Source organism: Hippocampus bargibanti, linkage group LG11 (genome assembly GCF_051943395.1).
Source record: "Hippocampus bargibanti isolate YZ-2025 linkage group LG11, ASM5194339v1, whole genome shotgun sequence".
Taxonomy (NCBI): Eukaryota; Metazoa; Chordata; class Actinopteri; order Syngnathiformes; family Syngnathidae; genus Hippocampus; species Hippocampus bargibanti.
The window spans coordinates 21,229,782-21,257,743 of NC_142744.1; the positions used below are offsets into that span (position 1 = coordinate 21,229,782).

At 43.3% G+C, this 27,962-nt stretch overlaps 3 pseudogenes; all 3 read right to left on the minus strand.

Moving 5' to 3' along the window:
* Nucleotides 1-1,516: 1,516 nt before the first annotated feature.
* On the minus strand, nt 1,517-15,555 carry LOC148891922 (small ribosomal subunit protein eS8-like; annotated as a pseudogene).
* On the minus strand, nt 5,577-9,252 carry LOC148891923 (large ribosomal subunit protein eL13-like; annotated as a pseudogene).
* Nucleotides 9,334-10,392, minus strand: LOC148891924 (eukaryotic translation initiation factor 3 subunit A-like; annotated as a pseudogene).
* Nucleotides 15,556-27,962: the final 12,407 nt, after the last annotated feature.

Below are 27,962 nucleotides of genomic sequence, written 5' to 3' on the forward strand. Positions count from 1 at the left end.
ATTTACAAACTTTTTGTCTTACAAACGTTAATTTATGAAAATTAAACCTTATAATAAGCACGATTTTCATAATACACACCCACCACGGCTGGCGGAGTGATCTTCGGCGGAAGCACACGACCGAACAGCACCAGAGGTTAAGTTACCAACAGTCCTTATGGAAGGTGACTCTCCTTCCATAAGCCATCAACGACCATCAAAACAGGTAAATAACTTTATTTTACAGCAGTTTATTTCTTTAATTACAGGCGTCATGTAATGCGCCTCTCTTTCCAAACAGCAATTCCCTTTGACCTTCGACCTCCAACGCCATTCCATCAAGCCATAAATGACCATCACAAATGTAAATAAAGTGACTTTATGATACAACGCAGTGTATTTCTTTCATTACAATACAATAGGACATTTATTATAATAGGATAAGGTATGTTGTGTGTAGTTTTAAGGCTTATTTAGTTGAAAAGTATATTTTATGGAAACCCGGGAACGAATTATTCCCATTTTAATGGTTTCCTATGGGATTTTTTTAGATACACACTTTTCGCCGTACACACTCTGTCTGGGAACCAATTAAGTTCGTAAGTTGAGGTCTCACTGTACTTTGTGACAATGTTTTTTTTTTTGCTGTTAGTCGTCTTATTGTCTTTCAAGTTGTGAAAAATGGGGCAGGCAGCTTTATGGCTGGGCAGGCAACTTTTCAGAGTTGTCTGCCCTGTTGTCTGCTAACTTTTGGTCATGAGTTTCAGACTGTTTTTATTATAATTTGGACAAATTCTGCAGGCCGGATTAAAAAGCCTAACGGGCCATATGTCGCCCACGGGCCGTTGTTTGCCCATGTCTGAAATAGACGCTCGGTGCCACACACAAGAATTCATTATCGTGTTATTCATGTGTTTTCCTTCTAATTTCACCACCAATAGGAAGTTTTCAGACCAAACAAAGTACCGCAAAATGCATTGAGGTGATACAAGGTATGTCCTTTCTCGCTCAGGGGGGTTCCTTCAGTGACGGAGGGTGAGGACTCGCCACCAACTCAAAAACAAGACTTACGGAATATTCAGCGCGTGTCTTAAAACGTAAAATATAGATATATGGGGTGGAATCTTTGTAAAATACGCTCAGTAGAAGTCATTTGTAGTGATTTTACAAATTATGGACACAACTTGTCCGCATCGCATAGCTCTAACCTATCGCGATAATACATGTAGAATGTAAAATCGACGACTATATACGAATGGAGCTCGTTTATGACAGTACGTTTTAGATAAGTATACTCGTCCACGACTGAAAAAATAATATTTATATAATATATATAAACGTTTACTGTATACTCGTTTCTGCCGGGGAAGGGGTTAAAAATGTTTAGTTACACTAATTTCCGGTAAGTTATTTGAGTATAACCAAGCGCAAGAGTACTGTGCTTTTCTGAAGTCATTGTATCCTATTGGGCAAAATTAAGAAGTGCTTGCAGACAATTGCGCTGGGTACGGGATCCCTTCTTAAAACACGAGATCTATTAATACTTACAAAAACAGGATTGACATGAAGACAAGCGTTCTTGAGAGTAAAAACCAGGACAAATTTGAGATGTTTGTTGTTTTTTTATGTAAAGTAAAAAAACATTTATTTGCCTTTATTTTCCTCAGATAGAACTCCAGTATGCAGCCACCTGCCCAGCCAGACTGTCCTGGCCCGGGGGTGATGCATCCTGTAAGAGGACAACACCAAGTTTGTTAATTCAGGTCACTCAAGTACCCTACTTCATTTTGACATAATTACTAAAAATTCCCTCCAATTGGAGGGACCTTTTTTTTTTCTTGGGGCTCACCGAGCAGTTTTCCCTGTCGGAACTGTTCCTCCAAGAGTGGGGCGATCTTGGCCATTTTTTTACGGGGTCTTTTTGGATCTCTTCTTGTTTAGGACCTCTTCCTCCTCAGGAGTCTTCAAAGCAATGGTTGGTGACTTTTTAGCCCCAAAGCGTCACAATCTGACAGATCTCAAGAGCGACTGGGTTGAAATGACAGGTCTTTCTCAGAGTCTTCAACACCATCACTTGCATTCAGTCGCAGAACTGGACATGTTATCTTCATGAAAAGACGACGGGCTTAGTTTTGGGGAAAAACCTGTTCACTCACTAGCTTGGCTCCATTCTTGCGTCCCATTGGGATGGCGTAGTGACCCTCATACAACTGCATGTAAGGGAGGCTGTCAACTGGCACAATCAGTTCTTCATCAAGGTCTTGGTTCGGACCAACTCATTGTTGGAGGCGTTGTAGACCACGTCGATAATAAAGGCAAATCCAATCCAATATTCCTGGTCTTGCCTGTGTAAAATTGAATATCTCCCATTAATGACTACCAAATGTTACGAGGATGGAGAATTTCAGTCTAAAGTATCAGAACTTGTATTCAGTAGCAGAACTGGATATTTATCTCCACTGAACATTTCAGGACACTTAAAGGGCAACCGACGTCACTTTCTAACTGACACCAGAAAAACGTTTTATAGCATCTAAAATACCCAAAACATGCAGTATGATATTTTTAGTCAAATGCAAAACACCAATAAAAATGACTTAAAGTTTCCAAAATCTGCAAAAAATTGAGCTGCGAATTGGGCATTTTCAGAAATCTGAAAATCTGAATGGCTTCAGATTTGGAGAATATGCTTTGTTACACATCCAGTTATGAATATGATTCAAATAGTCCTGATGAGCAAAGCATACATGTTTGCAATTGATTAAAGAATTTATTTGGGCCATTTTGAGGCAAACGGGCAGGGGGGTGGGGGGTAATGTCTCACCCAAGAAGTGGCAGAAAAATGGCGACCAGCTCCGGTGAGGAATGAATCAGCTCATTTCCACAGGCTGATACTATCTTTCCATGGAGTTTGCCTCCCTCTGCTGGCTGCTTTTGGGTGTAAGACATGGTTTAAAAAAACAGTACAGCAAAATACATTGACGTGATGGAAAGACGCTACAATGAGTCTTTTTTACGGTGAGGAGGCGGTCCTTTCTGACGTCACGTACGGACTCACCAATCAAAAACAAGACTTCCATATTTCATTACAAAGACATGCTGTTTGGATATTACAACAAGACCAACGATAAATATTTTATTATTAATTTATTAGTTTTCCTTGCCAAACACCATATTCATAAATCTAAATTTTGTGGGAGGAAACCCCTATTTGTAATATTTCAAAATGAAATGAAACTATATCAGAAAACAATTCAACCATCTGCTGACCCAAACGCTATCAAAACACATGATTTGTTGATGAAATATGGCATAGGATGAAGTGCTTTCCAAATCATCTGGTGTTCCCCCCCTTTTTTGTCAATTTCACTATGTTGTGCAGACTCAATGAAATGTTAAAACCCCTGGCACCCCCTCCCCCCCACCGTCTCTCTCTTTCTCTTCTTTCTTCTATTTTTACTTCTCTCCTCTTTTTCCTTCTTGTATAATGATTATCTGTCAGGAACTCCTATTTCCTGTGCGATCAGGTACTGTCTCTTAGGCGATTATGTCACCAAATATGTGTTGCCAACTGTTTACAAAATGTTAAGTATGCAGAAAGATCTGTTGAGACACACCTCTGATGTACTATTAGAAGCTCCACGAGCTATTCAGAACCAAATGGTTTTGGCTACTTTTGTTGTGTTTTGTTTACAATGTTGTTTGTTTGTTTGTTTGTTTCTATTACCTTGTATGTTTACATGCTATTTGAAATAAAAAACAAAACAAAACAAAAAAAAAAAAAAAGACTTCCTGAATGTTCAGCGCGAGTCTTAAAATGTAAAATATAGCTATATGCGGTGGAATCTTATTAAAATACGCCCAGTAGAAGTCATTTTAAGCCATTTTACAAATTATGGACATAACTTGTCCGGAGACGTCGGTTGTCCTTTAAGAACGACCATAAATTGGGAGACTTACACCCCCACCAGCAGATTAATGACTACCAAATGTTACTAGTCGCGAGAATTTTAGAGTCTAAAGTATCAGCATTTGCATTCAGTAGCAGAACTGGATATTTATCTCTACTGAACATTTTAGGATGCTTAAGAATGACCATAAATTGGGAGACTTACACTCAGAGCCTCAGGAGAAGTTGCCAACATCCAAATCTAAGGGCACTGTATTTCTTGTTCCTACCACGGACTCTCACGGTATGGATACGGCGAGCGCCGATCTCAAGAAAAGCAACCTCATTTAAACGAATATCAAACACATCCTGTCAAATTACACACAGACCTTTTTCGTCATACAACTCCAAGCTATCTTCGGGGAAGCTGAACCTTTTCTGTACCATAGCCGTCAACTCTCGGATGCGACTGCCTTTCTCCCCTAGGACATTCTGCGTCCTGGTGGCAAGGATGATGATTTTGGTTCTTTTGGCCGTGACTTGCACCTCCACCCCCGAATAGCCGTCCTCGGCCAGCTCTCGGGTCAGGAACTCATTCAGCTCAGCCTTGAAGATCCCATCCGAGATGAACTTCCTCTTCTTCGAGATCTGGACTGCCATCTTCTCAAAGGCCGTAGACACGGTGTTTAAGATAACTAACCCTGGTACAGTCAGAGACATGCTAAGTCAGGGGTGTCAAAGTCATTTTTTGCCGCGGGCCACATTGTAGTTATGGTTTCCTCTCGAGGGCCGTTATGAATTTGGGGAAACCATTAGAATTTTTAAATCTCTTCAAATATTACATATAGAGCACACAGCAAATTAATGAATAACTCGTTTTCAAATCTGAAGTCAAGAATAATGACTTTTATTGTGGTTGACATCCAAAAATATGAAATTTTGGCGCAGATTTTAGCAATCATCATGAAATTTAACAAGTTTGATTTGCTTTCGCGGGCCAAAAAAAATGATGTGGCGGGCCGGATTTGGCCCGCGGGCCTTGACTTTGACACCTGTGTGCTAAGTAATAAAGATGGTCTTCCAATGTCACAGTTAAAAACGTTTTTACGATCCCATGTCAGAGACAAGAACAGCTCTGAGTTCTTCTAAGAGCTAGCTCAGTACCGCTAAGCAGCAATACAGGGAGTCTCCACAGCAATTTTTTGTATAGACTCATGGGTTTGAAACAGTTATTTTTGAGTCACAACAACCACGAAAAGTCCTTGATTCCGCTGACATAAAGACTCTTCTTGTCGAGCAGGCCCATAGGAGTCTCATAGATGCTCAGTGTGTCCGGTGTCATCCTGGCAAAGAACTTTCCATTGTTGCTCCATTTGAAGATGGGCCAATGTGCGGCACACTCGCAATGAAAACCTCTTTTCTTCTGGCCTCTCAGAATCTCCCAGATAATGATGGTCTGGGGATCCTGTTTGGTGTCCATCAGCGGGCTGAAGGTCACAACGTACCCCTCACATGGCGAGAAGTCAATGAGGGACATGCCCTGATGGCTAAACCTCTGAATCTGCTTGAACTTTTCACCGCCCCACAAGGCGATACGCTTTTGGTGGAAGGTAGCCAGGCAGGTGTCTTTGGGGGACCAGCGAACGCTGCGCAGGGGGGACTTCGCGCGCCATTCCTCATCTTTCTCTCTCGCGCTCCCACTCGCTCGCGGGGACTTCCCCTTCCCTCGAAAGCCCGTTACCGGGAGGGCCGATAAACGGGGACAAATCAAAAGAGGACGGGAGGAAAAGGCGAGCGTTCCTTCTCCCACTGATTTCCCGATTCGATTTTCCCATCACTGGCATGCTTTTTCAACATTTTATTTTGCAAAGTTCCTTAGTAACAACTTTTACTTTTTCTTATCCAGATTGTGTTCAGAAGCGTCTTTAGCTCTCTTGGCATGGATACCAAAGAGACATGCGTGAGCGCGGGCCATACGCAGGCTGGCAAAAGCTTTGAAGTTCTTCTCATCTTCAGAGATGATTCGGGCCTTCTCCTTCTTGTACACGTTTTGGATGGGCATCACTGGTCCTTTGAGCTGGGTAGCCATCTTCAGTTCCTCCTCAGTGCTGTCCCCCCTTTTAGGAGCAGAAGCATTCCTGGGGAACAGGATGAGCTTGGAGCTGTACTGTTTGAGGCGCTGCACGTTGGCCAGAAGATTTTCTGTGAACGTGTTGCGGCGGCGGTGATCCACAGAGATTCCAATGGTGCGAGCTGTCCTTTTGTGGATACCAGCAGCCTTGAGCTCTTCCAAGGTGAAACCATGTCCAGCATGGACCCTGGTGTGGTATCTGATGGTGTGACATCGGACTTGTGGCCTCAGCGGCCCAGCGACAGGACGGGGAGTGATGCGACGAGCCTTAGCCTGGCGAGCCTTTCGCCTGCGGAGCTTCCTGGCTGGCTGGTTGAATCAAGTGCGGCCCCATGTTGGAGAGGGAATCCTAATGCAGCCTGAAGCCAGTGTGGGGGTTGAGAAACAACCTCCGTTACCAAGTCAGTAGCGGGCGCTACGCGCCTGTGAATGGAACGGAAGAAAACAATGTCGGTTCAGCTAACGCATGCGCAGTCAGTAATAAATGGCTGTGTAAAGCTGAGTAACACACATTTGTCTTGTGTCGTCTCTTGCTCGTCGTTCACAGGTATTAAAAAAAATAATTTCTAAACATCGTAATGATGTAATCGGGGGCATGTTGGGTGATGCGACATATGAAACTGTGGTTTTGTGGCTTTGATGAAGTCGGGTTTTGGATGTCGATAGTAGTTCGTAGTTCACAGCACAACCCACACGAGCGTGCAGACGTAGATACGCATGTGCAAATGTGGAGGATATATACTCTGGATAGATGTTGAATGTATAGACCAGGGGTGTGCAAACTTTTTGACTCGCGGGCCGCATTGGGTTCTAAAATTTGACAGAGGGGCCGGGCCAGGAGCATTTGGAGGGAGTGTTTGGGTTGGAAATACTAAACCTAAAGCATTAAAGGACAACCGACGCCTCCAGACAAGTTATGTCCATAATTTGTAAAATCACTTCAAATGACTTCGACTGAGCATATTTTACAAAGATTCCACAGCATATAGCTATAGTTTACGTTCTGAGACTTGCGCTGAATATTCACGAAGTCTTGTTTTCGAGTTGATGACGATCCCCATGTGACGTCCCGTTTGGACCGCCCCTGACCGAGAAAGCGACACACAATGCATTTTGGGTACTTTGTTTGGTCTGAAAACTTCGTGTTGATCCGTGTTGATGGCGAAATTAGAAGGAAAACACGTAAATAACGCCATGGTGAATCGTTGTGTGTTGCACCAAGACAACTATTTGATATTCGCTGACACAAATTCCCAGCTGACAAATCGGCCGATTTCCAACGGAGCTTGGGCGCAATCTTCTGCATTTTCTGGGTGCTACATTGCTGTCATTGACGGCTCGAATTGATATGGGAGGACTCCTTGAATCAATTGCAAACATTTATGCTTTCCTCTTCAGAACTATTCGAATCATATTCATAACTGGATGAGTAACAAGAAAACATCTTCTCCGAATCTGAAGCCATTGTTTTGATTCTCGAGCAAGGCAAGACGTCTTGGCGTGACGTCACGAACAAGGGGGTGGGACCTTCTGAAACTGGCCATTTCCGGATTCATTTTGAAGTCATTTTTATTGGTGTTTTACATTTAACTAAAAATATCAGCCTGCCTGTTTTGGGTATTTTAGATGCTATAAAACGTTTTTCTGATGTCAGTGGGAAACACAAAAAAATGGTGCCGGTTGTCCTTTAAATGTAGTGTGTACAAACCTCATAGCAAAGTAAGAACCCAATTTATTAACTGTCTTTCAAATGTGAAAAATATCCCTGATCAGTTAATAAATTTGTCTCAAGGAATATGGCGTTTACATACTATTTCGCAGATACTTGGAGGAGGAAATGGAAATAGATTAAAATAACATATGCACTGTGATTTATCAAGATTGCGTCTGTTTTTAATACGTTTTCATTGAAGGGGCAAAGTTAAAGAAATCAACATTTATTGAAAAATGGAATCACTTTCAACATTCAAAACATATTCCACAACGAAATATTCAAGCTCAATAATACCTACTTGTGTTAAATTCCGCCAAATTATAGATGGTTTGTCCTGACCGCGCGCTCAACAAACTCCTCACTGATGCCCTCGCCTTCACGCGCAAACAATACACGTGTACCGTCGCCGAGCACACAGACATAGGCTACCTGCAGTGAAATTTGCATACTCGGCACGGCAGCCAATCAGAGGCTGCTTCTTTCTTCCGGACTTTCGCAAGCGTTATAAAGTCGTGCAATTGCATGTCCTTTTCCAAAATAGATGCACAGAACCTCAGCCCAGAAGAAAGATTCAAAAGAAGCTAACAACATATATGACGCTACAAAACGTAAATTTACATTAAACCGTGACTGTAAAGTGTATGTGAGACTTATGAAAGGGGCTTCGTGGCTCGTAGGAAGCAATGCAAACGTTGCATTGTGCACCACAATGACAATCGACTATTGCAGCAAAATCTAGCCATGCACATTTACCGTAAATTAAGCAAGGTAGCATTTGTAATAGGTACATTCTTGATTAAAAAAAAAACTTTATACTTTGTGACAATGTTTTTTAATGTGATTAGTTGTCTCATTGTGCTTCAAGTTGTGAAAAATGGGACCGGCAACTTTTCAGTTTTCTGCCCTGTTGTCCGCTAACTTTTTGTCATGAGTTTCAGACACTGTTTTTACTATAATTTGGGCAGGTTCGGCGGGCCGGATTAAAAAGCCGAATGGGCCGTATGTGGCCCGCGGGCTGTAGTTTGCCCATGCCTGGTATAGACCTACACATTGATGTTATATTGATATCAGGAGCCGGTATTATTGGAAGTTGAACCGAATTGTATTCTGATATTGAGATTGCCGAATTGATGTTTTGATGAGTAAATATGTAGTCGGTAATAAATCGCTGTCGCTGTGTAAAATTGAGTAACACACGTCGTTCACAGTGCTACCTGCCTGTGACTCTTTTGGACCGACCCAGGTATCCCCTAGGCCTGAGGCCGGTTACAATTGGGGGCTCATCCGGGATGCGTCTCTCGTCCTCATGAAGCCGCTCGTGCTCTTCGACCTCCTGCTGCTTGCGTTCCTGCTCTTTGAGTTTGCGCAGGCGCCCCTGGTACTCTCGCTCCTCCTCCTCTCGCTGCTCCTGTTCGATGCGCTCTCGCTCTTCGCGTTCTTTCCTGAGTTGTTCCTCTTCAATGCGCTGTTCTTCTTCCTCTTTCTGGATGTAGAAAGCCTTACACCGGTCTTCTTTACGCTGCTTCTTCCTTTCTCCATACGATTCTTCCTTTTGTCGACGAGGCGCTCTTGGATGCTATCAGTTTCTCCTCATAAATGAAGCTCCGAGCGGCAGTTATTTTAGATAACGTTTTCTTTGTCCTCCATCATGAGAGACATGCGCTGTTTGTGCTCCAAGGCCTTCTCCCGTTCCACTTTCATGTTATTGATCTGCTCATCCTCCTGGAGCCCGCACAGTTCCATATCCTTGATTCGGTGCTCCTCATAGGCCTGTTTGATAAACGGAATTTCCTGAAGTCGCTTAGCCCTCTCAAAGAAGTCAATCTTCTCCTGATTCTTCAGGCGCTCTTGGAGTTCCTTCTCTTTCGCCAGCTGGTCCTTTTGCTTCGCCATGATGAAGTTGGGATCCAGCTCCTCCAGATCCTCAATGTCAATATCCTTGAAGGCCTTGGCTCCCAATTCTGTCTTCTTAATTTGCTTCAGTCGCTCTCGAACTGTCCTTCCGCTCCAGTTCCTCCTTCTCCCTTCTCCCTCTCTGTATGTTTAGGCTTTCCAGGCGCTCTTCTATGGTCTGTCTGCGAGCCAGGATACGCTGATGTTACAGTAAAGTCTCGTTATATCGATATTCAAGGGAGTCCGAAAAAATATCGATATAACCGGGACTATCGATATATCCGACCCTGTTTGCATGTAATTTTCTCCGTGCGTGCATAGAAATAGTATCGATATAACCGGGACTATCGATATATCCAATATCGATATAACGAGACTTTACTGTATTTGCGGGCGTGTTTCATATAAGCGGCTATGGCCTGCTGGCTCTGTTCCTCACGCTCTTGCAATGTGGAGGCAGGTTTGATGACCTGCAGGGCCTTGGCCAAAGATCACAGTACAGCAGAGCTGGTTCCTTATTTGCTCAGAGGGCATATTTTGCAAGAATGGACCAACTGGAGCATCCTCCTTCGTCGAGTAGTTCAGATCCGATCCAAAACTCAGTCGAGAGGTGTGGTTAATTTCAACCACTATCAAACACATCCAGTCGATTTATTCTTCCTTCTTAATCGTGTCAGTTTAACTATTACAAGGCTTACCATGGGTAGGTCCCAAGCTTTGCACTAAAACAGGGGCCTCGACTGGGATCACCACCTTATCGTGGTGAGGCATTTTGCGAGTCTCCATGACCCCGAGAGCTATGTCGGCTGGAGTCTTGTACTCCTGGCAGGGTCACCCAAGCCTAACAGGTCGGAGGGTAGAGGCCAGACAAAGAGTGATCCCAAATCCGCACCCGGGGATAGGCATAGGCGGAGTCCAACAGATCGGACCACCCGCAGGCCCCTACAACCGCACTCACCTGAAGGTAGTCTTGAGTCCTCACTCATGCCACTGGAATACAGTGTGTGCGGCCAAGTATGTGGGGGAAGGAATTGCGCGGCCGGTCCCTCACACTAAATCAACTAGTAGCGCAGGTTTCAGCTTCCACCATATAAGTCCACTGGCGATAGGATAAAGTGACAGGGGCAGGTCATGGATGTGACTGGAAGCTTCTAGCTTGATTCCTACACAGGGGCGGTACAGGATTGATGGTCTTTGTGAAGAAGGGATGGAGCTACATTGTCCTTCAGCAGCATCCTGTTCGTCTGAGCAGCCCTATTCAGGGCCTGAACTGCTCGCCCCTTATGGGGGAAGGGTCTAGAAAAGGTGACCTAAACATTGCTTGTTCCACCACACCTGGGTGGCCCACCGGAGCCACCAAGGCATCCCCCCTCTGCGGTCGATAACGAAATATAATCAAACCCATGACTATGAACCTGGCTTCCAGGAATGTTCGCACTCTCCTCGATGCTCGAGATGGGATGTAGGGACCTCGAAGACGAACTGCCCTCATCGCACATGAGCTCAGGAGGTACAACAGCGATATTGCCGCACTCAGTGAGACTCGGTTGTCAGGTGAGGATTCACTCACAGAAGTTGGTGAGGGCTACACCTTCTTCTGGAAGGGTCTCCCAGAGAATGAGCGAAGACTCCATGGAGTTGGCTTTGCTGTGAACAGCACTTACTCAGTAACATCCCTGAGTCCCCCCCTCAAGGCATCAGTGAACGGCTTATGACCTGGCGTATTCCCCTGGGAAAAGGTTGCTTTGTAACTTTAATCAGTGCATATGCTCCCACCTTGGATGCTGACGATAACATCAAAGATGCCTTCTACGAGTCCCTGAATGCAACCATATCTAAAATCACTGCCTCTGATAAACTTGTTCTAATGGGTGACTTCAATGCCCGAGTAGGTACTGATGCCAGGCTCTGGTAAAGTAATCGGAAGGCACGGGACGGGGAAAACAAACAGCAATGGCCTCCGACTCCTCACTCTGTGCTCTGAGCATCAGCTGATTGCAACCAACACCATCTTTCAGCAGAAAAAGAAATATATCATATCATGGATGCACCGCAGGTCCAAACATTGGCACTTACTGGACTACATCATTACAAGGCAACAAGACCAAAATGACGTCTGCATCACGTGGGCCATGCGTGGGGCTGAATGCTGGACTGATCAAGTTCAGGCTCAAGTTGAGAATTGCCCACAAAGACAATTCATTGTTCCAGTTATATCTGCAGACGGTTCTTTACGACTGAAGGACAACCCGCTAATACTTGAGCTCTGGGCAGAGCCCTTTGACTCCCTGCTCAACCAAGGAAACCCTTCAGACCCATCTGTCCTTGACTCCCTCCCAGAGCTTCCATTAGTTCTCCCACTTGATGAACCTCCTCAGTTCACAGAGGTCCTCTCTGCAATCCGCAGCCTTAAAAACAACAAAAGTTTTCAAAGTTTTCAAGAGCGGCATTTACCTCCTGACACGGCAGCTATACCACCTCATCTGCAACATCTGGCAAAACGGGACACTTCCTCAGGAATGGAAAGACAGCAACATTTTCAGCATTTATAAAAGGAAGGGGGACAAGTCAGTCTGTGGCAACAGCCGTGGCATCTCCCTGCTTTCTGTTGCGGGCTTTCCCTGTGGAAGTCGGGGTGAAGCAGGGCTGTGTACGGGCCCCTGCTATACTCAACCATAAGTCCATCCAGGAAGGTGGCGGCGTACAAATCCAATTCCGCCTGGATGGTAGCCTGTTTAACATCAGACGCCTACAGGCCAAAACCAAGACCCTGATCAGCGGCATCCACGAGTTACAGTATGCAGATGATTGTGCTTTGCTGGCCCACAGCCCAGCTGCCATGCAACATGCCCTTGACACCATGTCCTCCATCTACTGATCACTCTGTCTCGTGATCAATGTAACCAAAACGGAGGAAATGGCAAAAGAGAGTTCTCCATCCCGCCTCCAAAGCTTTTGGTAGGTTGTGCACTCATGTGTTCGAAAAGTCAAAGTCAAAGTCAGCTTTATTGTCAAATATGCTAATATGCATGACATACAGCACAGATGAAATTACTGTCCTCTCGGACCCAGCATGCAAGGCACTTATAATTACTTAACATAAACATGAAAAGGCCAATTTGCCGGGAGAGGGGAGCCGTTGCGTGTTCACGCGCCGCCATCTTGGGGAAAAAAAAAATGAAAAAATAACGAATATGACAACACAAAGACAGAGTCATTCATTCTTCAGGACTTGCTGTACCCTCTTTGTGATGACATGAAGCAGTTCTAGTTGAAAGAGGAGAGGATCAAAGCATCCATGAAAAACAACCACTTAAGAACTGCAACAAAAGTCGCAGTCTGCCAAGCAGTGTGTGTGTCCATGCTGCTATATGGCGCAGAAGCCTGGACCATCTATTGACACCAGTGATGTGCAATCAGAGGAGACAGGTGAGGCACAGCCTCACCTGTCATCATGGAAATATCAAATGACAAAGCAAATTAAACAGTGATTTGTACTTTAACATTCTTTTCCATTCAACGTCACCATTTTTTGATTTTTTTTTTCAGAATAGCTAAATTTTCACATTTACCGTTTAAATACTAAGTGGAGACGAGCGGTAAGGCAGCAGCCGGCTGAGCTTCACCATGGATAGCACAATCACTATGCTAACTGGGCTGGCTCGCTCTGCAGTGAAACCGCATTGCTGTCCCTCTGCATATCGCTATTAAAGTGTTCAAAAGCTTTTAGTATATGAACTAAATTTCTACAGTTTAGCTGGTGTATATAATGTACAGTCACTGTACATTATAAACACTGAACTACAGTGTTTGTTTATTTTATTTTTATCAAAACTGTGCATAGGTGAGGCACACAGTACTCCTGCCTCATGGCAGGGGGCGCTGGTGATTAGAGATTCTTCTTGCGACTCCTTGGCTGCAGAATAATAGAATTAGTGACAACAAGCTACAGTAAACAGTTAACAAGTTAAGTGCAACCATCCAGTTGATTTTATTCCTGTTGCTTGGCCTTGTTTTCAGAATGGTGGATTACATATCGAAATTGAAATAATTTTTCTAAACTGGACTTTCAATCGAACCAGGAGATAATAATTAAAGGAAGACCAACACCGTACTGTACAGCTCACAAACGGTGAGGGATGAATGTTAATCTCCTGGACAGCTTCTCAGCTTTTTGGCCAAGACGGATCTCATTGAAACTATTCCTGAAGCGACAAAGTTGCTCCAGCTCATGCTCACTGTTCCATCTACTACAGTGGAGCGGTCATTCTCAGCACAAAATACTGAAAACATACAGTTGGAACAGGACTGATCAAGGACAACTTTTTTCACTGGCAGTGATCTCCATTGAGATAGAGAGACTTGGACTTCATTTATAAGTAAAGGTAACACAATAATAACGTTTTTAATTCTTTTTTTCTATGCTACAGTTTGTATACAGTATATAAAGAATGCTAACGTGACATTTTAAACAAAACACGTTAACTGTTGCCAATCAAATGGTGAATAAACTACTCTGTGGAGTTCATGTTTGTAAATCTGACTGTGATGACGTCATTGCCTCACAAGCCATGATCCTCGCCGCACATCACTGATCGACGCCATGTGAGACGCCTTGATGCATTCCACATCAGGTGCCTCCAACGAATCCTTGGCATCACCTGGCAGGATCATGTCCCACACACTGACATCCTTCAACGCACTGGCTCCACCAGTATCAAGGCTATACTAGCAAAGAGGCAACTCCGGTGGGTTGGACATGTCATCCGGATGCGTAGCTTCCGCTTGCCTCGACAGGTGCTTTATGGACAACTCCTATCATCGAATAGGAAGCCTGGTGGTCCTAAGATGCGATATAAAGACCAGCTTAGACAGACTCTCAACAAATGCAACATCAAGCCCAGCGATCTGGAGTCTGCTGCAGCTAACAGGCCACTCTGGCCTTCCTTATGCCACGAGGGGTGAAACACCTTGAAGTCAAACACACCCAGAGGAGGATCGTGCGGCACCAGCAAAGACACCTTTGTGCTGCTCCAGTAGCGCTCCGGCAGCCTGGTTTGGGCTTCACATGTCCTGAATGTGGCAGGATTTGTGGCTCCAGAATCGGACTTCATAGTCACCTACAGTGGCATCGCCGCCAGCATCAATAACCACCATCCAATACCCCACATAAGAAAGGAAGCTATGTCATTTTTGACTTCGATGGACTGCTGAGAGAGAGACTAAAACAGCACAAATAAGACCTACCTAAGCTCCAGTTTTCATCACTCACGAGACATGACAAGATTTTACATTTACCTTTGTGTTTGCGGGATGCCTTCCGAGTTCATACTTCCTCTTTTTGTGGTAGGGCTTGACTTTTTTCCACTGGTTTTACGGCGTTTGTGCCAGTTGTCCCTCAAGATACCTAAGAAAAGATCATATATATCGTCCGGTTGCCTAAAGTGACTTAATTTCCCATATGGCGAGTTCGTTCAGTTACTGCCTGTAAGGGAGGCTGTCAACCAGCACAATGCAGTTCTTCACCAAGGTCTTGCTTCGGACCAATTCATTGTTGGAGGCGTTGTAGACTCCGTCGATGATCTTGGTCTTGCAAGTGCAGCCTGTCTGAGATCAAAAAATGAATATCCCCCACCAGCAGATTAATGACTACCAAATGTTACTAGTCGCGAGAATTTTAGTCTAAAGCACATATGTCAGAGTCAAGGCCCGCGGGCCACACCCGGCCCGCGAGAAGTTTTTTTACGGCCCCTGGGATGATATTGATTTATTATTAGAACCGGCCCGCAGACCTCAGCAAGCCGGCAGCCCGCAAATCTTTTACACGCACCAATACTACATTTCCCACAATGCAACGGTGACGCGCCAAGCAGCAGGCCGCTTCATTTCAATATTTATTGGCAACAGCAGTCTTTAGCATAACAGTAACATTAACTTTCAGATACCCATCAAAAATGGCGAAACGGAAGGTGGACACTGAGAACCGGGGGTTTCAAACAAGGTGGGAGTCGGAGTATATGTTCACGGAGGTAGCTGGAAAGCCTGTGTGTCTTCCGTGTGGAGAAAGTGCGGCGGTAATGAAAGAATATAATCCGAGACGACATCATGAAACGAAACACGTGGACAAAAACATGAATATGGACATGGAACAAAGGCTACAGAAAGCCGAGGAATTGAAACGAAGCCTCAAATCTCGACAGGCTCTGTTCAAAAAAGTCAAATCACAAGGCCTGGCCGCTGTCAAGGCCAGTTTTATTTTGGCAGAAGAGATCGCTAAATCAGCACGGCCATTTACGGAGGGGGGTTTCATCAAAAACTGTCGGGTTAAAGTTTGTGACGAAGTTTGCCCAGAAAAAAAGGCAACTCTTTTTAAATGTGAGTATGAGCAGAAACACAATTGCCGAGCGAGTAGACCAGTTGTCCACCAATCTAAAAGAGCAGCTTGTGAAAAAGGGAAAGGATTTCATCGCATATTCCTTGGCTGTGGATGAGAGCACCGACATTTCTGACATTGCCCAGTTGTCAATTTTCATCCGCAAAGTGGACTCCAGCCTAAGCGTGACAGAGGAGTTTTTGGCTTTACGTCCTATGCATGGCACAACTACGGGGCATGATTTGTATGAAGAGGTGTCAAGATGTGTCAATGAGATGGAGCTGCCTTGGGATAAACTCGTTGGTTTGACAACCGACGGAGCACCTGCGATGTGTGGACACAGGAGCGGACTGGTGGCGAAGATACGGGAAAAGATGCAAAAGGAAAACGCGACAGGTGAGCTGACAGCTTATCATTGTATAATACACCAGGAATCGTTGTGCGTTAAAGCCTTGAAAATGGAACATGTAATGAGCATCATCACGCGCGCAGTTAACTTTATCAGAGCCAAAGGTTTAAATCACCGCCAGTTCAAGGCATTTCTGACGGAGTTGGAAACAGAGCATGGTGATTTGCCTTATCACACAGAGGTGCGATGGCTAAGCCAGGGAAAGGTGCTGCAAAGATGTTTCGAGCTTCGTGAGGAGATTTGTCGGTTCTTGGACAGCAAAGGGAAAGACACAACCCAACTCAGAGACGAAAGCTTTCTGTGTGAAATGGCTTTTCTTTGTGACATTACGAGTCATCTGAATGCAATGAACTTGCAGCTGCAGGGTCGGGATCGTCTCATCTCTGATATGTACAGTACAGTGAAGGCATTTAAAACCAAACTGACTCTGTGGGAGATGCAGATGCGAAAAGAAAATTTGAGCCACTTTCCCAGCTGCCAGACCATAAGAGAAGCTCTCTACCAGTGCGTTCCCGAGCGCACAGTTTGCTGATAAAATAGGTATTCTTGCCGCTGACTTCCGACGCCGATTTGTTGACTTTGAAGCACAAAAAAGCAGGTTTGAACTGCTCGGTAATCCATTTGCCATTGACGTGGAAAGCTCACCACCAAACCTCCAAATGGAGTTGATGGACCTCCAATGCAATGATGCACTGAGGGCAAAATATGCGGCAGTGGGTGCTGCGGAGATTTCCCGTTTCCTTCCCGACACAATGCCCCAACTGCGCATCCAGGCTGCTCAAACGTTGTCTATGTTTGGCAGCACATACCTGTGTGAACAACTGTTTTCTTTGATGAACCTGAACAAAACATCACACAGAAGTCGACTTACTGCTGAACACCTTCACTCAATTCTGAGGATTTCCTCAGCTCAGAGCCTGACCCCGAACATTGATGAACTTGTGGAAAAGATGGGACACCACCAAGTATCAACCTCAACCGAGTGAACATTACTGTGCAATCACATACAGTAAAGTCTCGTTATATCGATATCGGATATATCGATAGTCCCGGTTATATCGATACTATTTCTATGCACGCACGGAGAAAATTACATGCAAACGGGGTCGGATATATCGATAGTCCCGGTTATATCGATATTTTTTCGGACTCCCTTGAATATCGATATAATGAGACTTTACTGTATTTAGAGTTTTTACTCAGTTTGTTTAAAAGTTAAAGTTTAATATTTGTTTTCATTGCATGTTACTTCTCCTTGAAGAAAGTGTTGTTTTTGATTAATAGATTTTTGCACTTTATTTTATTGTATTTCAATCCAATTATATTTTAAAAATATTTCAGTTGAGTGGATGATAGAAAATTGCTTTTTTTTTCTTTGAAGTAAATTTAGCCCATTGCCGGTCGGGACTCTCGGATGGCCAGCACCCACGTCTCGGCTTCTCCCGTGAGCAGGCTGGTGATGAAGGCTACCTTTGCCTCATCGCTAACGCAGGCGTATGGATGTTGCTCAAACACGAGCGTGCACTGCATTAAAAACTGAGCGCAGAGCCCGGTTTCGCCTGCGTAGCGTGAGGGAAGAGTTGAAGAGCGTGCCTACTCACGGGCGGGGAAGACTTGGCCGTGAGAGCGGAAATGCGTGCCTCAGCCGCCTCGAAGCGTTGAGCCAGCATGGTGGCTGACTTCCGCGATGGCTCGGGCCAGCTGGCTCGAACGCTCCGCTTGCACGGTCAGGGCGGCGAGGAATCTGTCTTCGCCAGCGGGATCCATAGGTGGTCGGAGTATTATGTCACGTCACTTGAGGCTTGAGGGCAGGGCTCGAGTGACGAAGGTAAAGCGGGGAGTGTGGATCCAAAATACACAGCGAGACAGATACTCGTGAACAAAAGTCTTTACTGAGGCACGCATGAAAAAATGACAGCGGGATGAGGTGAGTGAGAGAGATCGGTGACAGCTGATCTGACGGCACGGAAGTAACAGGGTGGCTTTCAGAATACTCCGACGGAGACTGTATTGCGCGATCGGTAGATATAGTCAGAAGGCACAATCAAAGGAATGACAATCAGCTGTGGGAACCCAGGTGCTTGATGATGGGAGGGGCCGTCTCCAGGGAGCAGCGGAGGAGGTGACAGGAGGGGCGGGGCGCGCCCAGGACGGTAACGAGATGTGACAACAACGGCTGGAGATATCATTTACAAAAGCACACGCACGCAGTACTGGGCGTGGCATCACCTTAATCGTCTACAACACAGGCTATTTTCCGGAGCAATTACACATCAATAAATCTGCATCAGCAATTAGAACTTGTCACTATACGTGATACTGCAAACACTTAAAAATAAAAGGAAATTTAAAATCATTTGTCCACAAAGTTTTATGAAGTCCACCAAGAATATGCAATCTTTAACAAGATTTTACGCTAAATTACAAAATGTCAGTTTAATATAAGAAAAACAACAAGACGTTCACAAAACTATTTGTTGAAAATAAAAGTAAACCAATCTTTTTCATTTGTTCTTGAGAATAGGCTTACCTACATGCGACAGCGAGTTGTCCTCTCCTTCAGCCATTGTGGGTTAAAAAAGCGAGTAGATATACTTGGTTTTTCTGCTAAAAAGTTTCCAGGTCTGATCTGTTGTCAGCTTGGTTGATTTGCATAGCGCTGCATCCGCTGAGGGCTGAGGTAAAGTGAGTATCCAATCACAGGACGCGTACGTCATGTTCAATGCGAGGCCCTCTAGCTGGCCTTACTGTGCCAACTCGTGATCTGATTGGCTATCACAACTGTATATCAACTACATGTACCCGTTCGTGTACAGTGCACAGACGCCCTCACCCACACCTGACGATCTCTCACAGCACACTAGCGTGCCGCGGCACAGTGGTTGAAAATCACTGGTCTAAGTGTTATCAAAAAACTGCATGGTGAAAGTTGCTTACAGAGCTGGCCAAACGACAAGATTACCTGAGAGAGTGTCACCGCCAATTTAAATCCAGCGAAGGAAATAAGGACGCAAGGACAGTGTCTTTTACTGGAGTGCCCAACCATCTAACTTTCTTGTGGTTGGTAAACTGTGTGTGTGTTAACATACCACCAGTACCAATGACACGTTGGATTGGATTTGGATTTGCCTTTATTAGTCTCACAGTGAAGAAATTTACATATCACAGCAGCAAAGTTATGAAAGGAATGAAAGTAGAAAAACAAAATACAGAAGCTGCTGGAAAGGCAGCCACTCTCGCAGCGCCGTGTTGAAGTCAAAAGAACAAAAATACTAAATAACAAATAACATGACAACACAGAGTCATTCATTCTTAAGCATGTTCTTTACCCTCTTTGTTACACGAAACAGTTCCAGATGAAAGAGGAGAGGATCAAAGCGTCTCTTCACCAGTGGATCACGGACATCATGGTGGAATGGGCACGTCTACTACAAGCAAAATGTTGAAAGCAAACACGCAGCTATAGCATCCATTGACGAAAAGAGATTGTCTCACATCTCCTGTCCCACATAAATACTCATGTGCTCTTGATGGCACTGATGAAACTAAGACTTAATTTGGTGGATCAAGACCTCGCTTACAGGTTCGACTTGTCGCGACAAACTGTTAGTGAAGTAGTTTGCAAATCACTTCCTGGATTAGCAAGTAAATTGGCATTTTTTGGCGCACTGGGTAGAAAAGTTATCATGAACATGCAAAAAATAATTAAAGATACCTATAAGCATTGCTGGGTAATAATTGACTGTTGTGGGGTGTTCATAGAAAGAGGATTGACTTGATCTAACTATAAGAGTCATAACACTGTCAAGTTGTGATTGTCATTTCACCAGTTGGAGCTGTAACTTTTGTTTCAAAGGCCTTTAGAGGAAGGATTTCAGACAGTCATCACTCAACGGTCTGGATTTCTACAGCTGTTAGAACCTAGGATCTTGTTTTGGCAGATCATGTTTTTTTTTTTAATTGCTGATGATCTTGCTGCTCGTGGTGCATCGCTGGCCGATGTCCAACTTTTACAAGAGGAAAATCACAGTTCAGCCCGAAGGAAATTGAGACAGGGATGAGGCTAGCTTGTGTTAGGATTCACATAGAGAGAGCCATCGAGTGTGTTAAAATGTAAGATTCTAAGTACAACTATGAGAATTAATCTTGTGCCTCAGTTTGACAATCTTGTGACAATATGCTGTGGTCTTTCAATTTTGCATCCCAAGTTGGTTTAATGACTTACCACACTGACTGAAGGATTATTTCAAATTATCAAAGTCAAAGTCAGCTTTATTGTCAAATCTGATAATATAATAATACTTTAATAATAATAATAATATTTATTTGTTTAGTTAAGCCCCTGCCATGGTATTTTGCTTTTCTCAATGATATGTCATGACAATAAGGTCGTGATTTACGTCTTCAACAATGTAATGATATGATGTGCATCTTCAATAATGTCATGATGTGTGTCTTCCGCCACATTTACATAGCTTGTATAATCTTCTGATACGCAACCTTGATGCACTGCATACTGGAGACTTTGTGGAGACAGACTGATAAAAGCTAGGAATTGTTTTGGAAGAAGGCCGCCTCGGTGTCGCGCCATAGTCTTGATACCGCCCTTCTGATATAATAAATATGTTGTGTGTCCATGATGTGAACACACTCGTGATCGTGCAGCCATTGTCTGTAAATCATGTGTGTCCGGAATATTCTGCAAATAAACCCTTCGAAGGTACTGTTCATCGACTCCATCTTTATTTGGATTAACAAAATACTCATCATCAGATATTAAAGAACACGCGGAGGAGAGAAGGCCACTCTCCTCCAACAAATGATGACCCCGACGTGATATCGGACTGAGGTTTTTGTCAACAGACAGAACATCGGGCGCCCAACAGATTTGACAAGGTAAGAGGACAATTATCCTCAAAATTGATCTTCTGTCTGTTGGCTGAAACCAAGGTAAGATTTACGTCTTGAATTGATATTCTAAAAGATAAATTGTGACTGGATGAACAGTGGAATGCGCAATTGTTGGTGTTTTTTTTGTCGAGAAAGGTTGTTTCGTTCTGTCAAAGAATCAGAAACTATAATTCCTAATGAAGAGGAAAAAGGATCAGGTGTTTTTGCGAAAAGAATCAAACACCTTTGAAATAAAGAATCGAGTACGCTGGTCTACAATCGGGGCCACGTACTTTTGTTAAGAGGTTCGAGTGCTTTTGCTAAATTAAGGATCGAGTACTTTAGGATTGACTGTTTTCGAGTACTTTTGAAGAAGAAATGAGGTTCGAGCACTTTTGTAAGTCTGAGGTTCGAGTACTTTTGCTGAAATGATTGCAAGTACTTTTGAAAGTTCGAGTGCTTCTGATAAATTAAGGATCGGTACTTTTGTTTGGGTTGTATCAACTACTTTGAAGACTGACAAATAATTCGGAAACAAAAACAATGGAGGGAAAGTTCAATAGGGAAAGTGAATGGTTCAATCTGCGGCAAATACCATTCTGAATGAGTGTTGCTGTGCTGGGTGAAAAAGTGAGGAATGTGTGTGATGTGCGTGGGACGATTAAGAGAGAGAATGAGAGACTGAGAGAGAACAGGTAAAAAAAAAAGAATGTAAACTGTGTGAATGGAGGCTCGCTACCTCATCCGAACAGGGAATTTGTTGTGGAAAATTGACAATACTAATCAGTAAAAATGTTGAACCACGAATGAAAGGGTCTTAATAAGAAAATTGATTTTAAAAGAAGTTCGTAAATAGCTTTTAATATAAGTCATCTACTTATGTGGATATCATAATATAATTTTGCTGTCCACCTGAATAAACACATAGGTGCACCTGCAGGATCACAAAGGAACTGTATAAAATTCTGATTAATTGTCAGGATATTGGGTATTTTATTGTTGGCTTCCTGTTAGGGGGAGCTCGATTTTGAAGGAATGCAGAAAAAGATAGCGGCCTTTTTCGACAGTAGGTTGATGGTGTGCATGTGTGTACATGCGTGCATACGTGTGCCTATCCTATTTGTGTTTAGCGTTATTCCCTGCAGCTCATGATGTGAATTTGAATGTGCATTTCTGGACATTAGAAGCCTCTGTCAACTGAACTGCATGGTTGCTCAAAATGTGTCTTGCGTGTGTGTTCTCTGTGTGTGTGTGCGCGAGAGAGATGATGCAGTCTCAAAATATGCCTTGTGTGTATATGGGTGAGAGGAGGTTTGAGAATGAAAGGGCGGCAGCGTTATTGTTGACAAGAAGTGAACATTCGTTTCACTATGTCGGCATAAACACCCCTAATGTGCCAGTGTGTGGGTGCGTTGTTGGTTGAGGTCAAGTGGTTTTGCAGATGACTAGATAAAAAGTTGGAGATATTTAGCTTGGTTGAAAGTTATAGCGATAATGTTTTATTTCTACGATGAGAATGTATCTTTTACTAATCTTTGCATGTGTGTAGATAAGCGCGACTCTTGCGTGGACTCATTGCATATTTTCTTGCGAGATGTGAGGGGGTTGTATTTAAAGTGATTATGGGGAGACTGACTACTCCCAATTAAGCTTCGTTTTTCAACCAGTTGAGGTGGTAAATTTAGTGTTTTGGAAAAATTAAGAGAGAAAGAGACTAAATTTAGCTGAACACAAGAGCAGAATCCTCCAGCTTTATCGATGTGTGGATAGTTGTGATAGTTTGAAATTGGCTTTTTTCATTTAGAGTGAAAGCGTGTGTTGAGGTCAGCAGGCATTTTTGAAAACCCCACCCTAGATGTTGATTACAAAGGACAGTAAGAACAAAGTATGATTCTGTTGGATTGGATTGGATTGGCCTTTATTAGTCTCACAGTGGAGAAATTTAAATTTCACAGCAGCAAAGTGATAAAAGGAATGAAAGTAGAAAAACAACATACATGAGCTGCTGGAAAAGCAGCCACTCTCGCAGCGCCGTCTTGAAGTCAAAAGAACAAAAAAAATAATGACAACACAAAGACAATATTACATCACAAACACACAGAGAGTCATGCATTCTTTAGCACTTTCTGTACCCTCTTTGTTACATAAAGCAGTTCTAGATGAAAGAGGAGAGGATCAAAGCGTCTCTTCACCAGTGGATCAGGGACATCATGGTGGAATGTGCACGTCGACTACAAGCTAAATGTTGAAAGCAAACCCTCAGCTGTAGCATCCATTGACGAAAAGAGATTGTCTCACATTTCCTGTCCCACATAAATCTGCTTCAACTCCGAGCCGCGACATTCCACATCCGCATCGGCGCTCTGTTCTGACGCTCCTTTCTTCTTAACGCGGGCTCCTCAAGCCATGCATCCATCCAGCCGCAGACTGTCCAACAGCACTGACCTTTCCATTGAACAAAGCGGGGCTGTGAAGATGCTGCCCATTACAGGCGCAAAAAAGCACAATGGACCCAGAGCTGTCCAGCGAAGCCAGTCGAATGGCATATACATTCCTCGCATTCAAAAACAGTACTGGCAATTCATGCTGCCGAAAAGGCGCAACCGCTCGGCACAGTCTCCTCCTTGATGAATGTTATGGCCAAAAATGCTGAAAAACAATCGGTATCCATTCCACACGACGCACAACAGCACAAGGTGACAAAAGAAAACACAAAAACAACAAAAAAAGCAAGGCTCATGAGAGCACTTGCTGACGGCTGCCTACTCGGGCGCCATCTTGGATGGTTGCACGATGGTTTGCAGTTGCGTAGATAAGTCAACCTGTCAGCCTTGAACAGTGCATGCAGAGAGAGTGCTGGAAAGAAAAAAAACTGAATGAATGAGCTGTTTTACATTAACGAGAAGTTTTTGTCGCTTGCTTGACATTTATCTTACATGGCTATGTTGCAATCTCTATTCCATCTAACACAAAAAAGATGCACAATATTTAACAATGCTACATAATTAGCCCCATCTGTTGGGTTAGTGTGTTTGTTTGTTTGCTTGCTTGTTTGCTTGCTTGTTTGTTTGGTGTATGAACAGATAACAGTCATTGGAAAAGAAATAGGAAAAATACATGAGCCATTCCATTTATTGGCTTGTATCTGATCTATGCAGCTATTTTGTGTTTTATTTTTAAATCTATTTGTTGAACACTGCAACTGGGTTACACATTTTCTTCCCAACATAGAGTCCAACATGATTTTCAGGAATTGGCTGTAAAAACAAAGAGAAAAATCTCAAATCTAGAGGACAAATGCTTTTCAGTTACCACATCAATTTGAGATACGTAAGTGTGCGGCTCACACAACAACCACTGATGACAATGCAGCGAAAAATGCAACTTCTATAGGTGACATTTTGCAGATTGAATTATCTCTAAATTGCGGCAACAAATTCCAATCAACAAACAAAGAATAATTGCAGAATTGGGCGACTAAATTGCAAGGGGGGTTTCTGTCAGGACTGACACTAGTCCCATTTTGCCCAATTTTTTTTTTAACCATGGATTATCTCAAGCGTCGGCAGGAGGGAATGGTGTCTCTGGTTGAGAAACATTATACAACCTATGATTTTGACTTGTATTGAGGAATGAAATGAAATACTCTGTTTTTCACCGATGGTTTATACAAGATACATTTTGATTTCACCTAATGGTTTTACTTGAGGCCTTTTCAAAATGGTTAGAAATGTTCCCAGCGAGTAACCCGATGAATTAACTGTAGCTCAAGAATTATGCAAAGATAAGATATTGCGGTGTGGTGTTCCAGAAAATACATTGGATGACAATGGAACACATTTTGTCAACAGGATAATTGATGGATTGGATGCATGTTTCATATTGATGAGAGACACCATTACTCCTGCTATCAACAATCTGCAAAATCAGCGGGGATTATAAATTCTTTGGTTTAAATTCATTCAAAGAGATGCATGGATGACACACACAGGCAATGGAAACTATGATTCGGTTTTGTTATTTCACACACTAAATTTATCAGTGTTGCATCGGTTTCTCCTATTGAAATGTTATTTTGGGGGTTTATAAATTAGTTACTCGGAATGTCAAATGGGTATGTCAACATGCTAGAATATTGAAGGGTGTGTGCCCTCTTTTGCTGTTATACATTCAAACTAACATATGGAAAACTGCTGTGATCTTATATTTCTGGTAATAGTGTTCTCATTTAGCGCATGTGAGAGGGGGTGACTTTTGAAGTGAAACTTAGACTTACTCATTAATCTCGACCAGAGGTGTCAATCTCATTGTTATCACAGGCTGCTTTTCGGATTGCATCTTCCCTTGGTAGACCTAATTTAATATATAATATAATATCACATAAACAATGTTGAACCACCAAATTCCAATCACTGATATGAACTATCACAGTGTGTCGGATTTGTTTCCAAGTGAGTGTTAACAGGGAGAATTATCATAAATCTCCACATGATTGATGATACATGGAAATTGGACAATCCGATACTAATTTTACACTGGATCAGATTCTCTGACGCGTGTGATTTGCTTTTGCGGGCCACGTCAAATTATGTGGTGGACCAGAACTGGCCCAGAGACTTTGAGTTTGACACCTATGATTTCGGCGGCCCAGTTTTAAATAGAAAAATCGGCACGGCACCACATGTTCTTTACACTTTTGCCCATGAAATACTGTTGCTGCACTGGACTCGATTTTGTTATTGTTTATTCATTTATTTGATGTTAGTTTTCAACAATGGATGTTCTATTCATTTTACCTCGTTATTGTGTTCCTGGGTTGATGTTGTCGAACTGAATTTTTTAGTTTATCTGAGTTTCGCTTCAGAATGCTGGTATGGTTCAAATGGTACACAAATTTGGATTACTGTGTGTGTAAAAAAAAAAAAAACACTGTATTGTATTTGGGTTGAGGTTGTTTTCAAATTGTCATCTTTGTTTGGTGTTTTATTGTGTTTAGGATGTTTTCGTGTACAGTCTGGCACGATATTGATGTATTTATTCACCATAAGTTCCATCCATCCATTTTCCGTACCGCTTATTCCTCATTAGGGTCGCGGGGGCTGCTGGAGCCTATCTCAGCTGCCTTCTGTCTGTCTCAGCTGTGAGGCGGGGGAATCCCTGAATTGGTTGCCAGCCAATCGCAGTCACCATAAGTTAGGCTGTTTATTTCTTTTGTTCTTTAGTGTTAATCAAGTTTTAATGTGATGTGTCATGTGCAAGTTTACTTCCGACAATTTTATTGGCAGATAAGGATTTTATTTTGGTATTATTTTTATTTTTAATAAGTTAGAATGATATAGAAAATAATTGAGAGCTTTCCGATGACTATGCTTCCGTTCACAGCAGAGGATACACATGCGCTATCGTCGATGACGGAGAAAGGGCTTCTCCGTTACCGACATGGCACTTCCCTGTGAGTTTGAGATTCCACCAACATTGGTGCATTTGGAGTTCCTCGTGGCGTACCAGATAAGTATGAATTGGTTAACCAGATTGCTGCACGTAAGGGATCCATTTTTATTTGGAATCAAATAGAAATGAATGACACGTGTTGACGGGATCCGCTATCTCCACTACAGTGTCCACAAGCATGCAAATTATACGTAAGGAGCCTATTGGGCTATTGGAAGCAAAACGAGTGACAGTCACATCTCTGATGGGGTTCTGGGACTGCTTGGCGGTCGATGTGCTCTTGGTTGAGGCCAATGGAGCGTGTGCGATATTTGGTGAACAGTGCTGTTCAACCTCGCCCGGAGGGCTCCGCACACTGCACTGGATGGATCATTCCAGCGTGCACCCGCCCTTGTCGTCAGAATTGTGGAGGAAGACCTTTGTCACGTACAAATTTAATGTCTGTCTTAATTTCGCTTACATTTTATTTTTCAGCTCTCTTGACATTGTGTGGGGGTTGCTGCATTCCCTGTATCCAATTTCTGCTTGTCCAATTTATTACTACGGCTGTTGCACCCACGACGTTTAAAGTGAATGGGGTGTACCCTCTGCTGTTACGATGGAAACGTGATTCAGATTTAGGAAACAGCTCAGCTCACTGACACATGGTTTCACGTCAATACCAAAATGTCGCTGATAATTTTGAACAATGTTTTCCTAATTTTAATTTTAATCTGGTGATAACCTCCTTCGTTCAAGACCCTGAGTGTAACTATGTTTGCAAATACAACATAACTCCTCTGAGTAAGATTCAACAGGAAAAATGTATGTAACGAACGATTTGAGCAAACAAACAAGGGATTGGTTGGTTTAGTTGTCACACAATTGCATGCTAAATGTATTCTGTTGCAATGAAGCATGCTTCTGCTCAGTGTAATTATGCTTTTAAAAGAGAAATGCCACATTCTAGCGTAAATATTCCACACATATCTGCCTTGGGGTCAGCGATCCCACAATCTGACGACGACCGAGAAACCACGTCCACTGCTGATCCAACCCAAGCTGCCACCCGTTGATGGCATTATTCAAACAAAGGTTGATTTCACATTATACAGGCAGAATAACCCCGGTGTGTCAACCTGGGACCAGGTGGTAAACCTAAGGTCCTGAGAAAAGACAAAAAAAACAACTGCGCCATATTTGACCTGATCACTGCAGAGCCACCACCTAAACACAGACTGCTGAGCCCCTCTC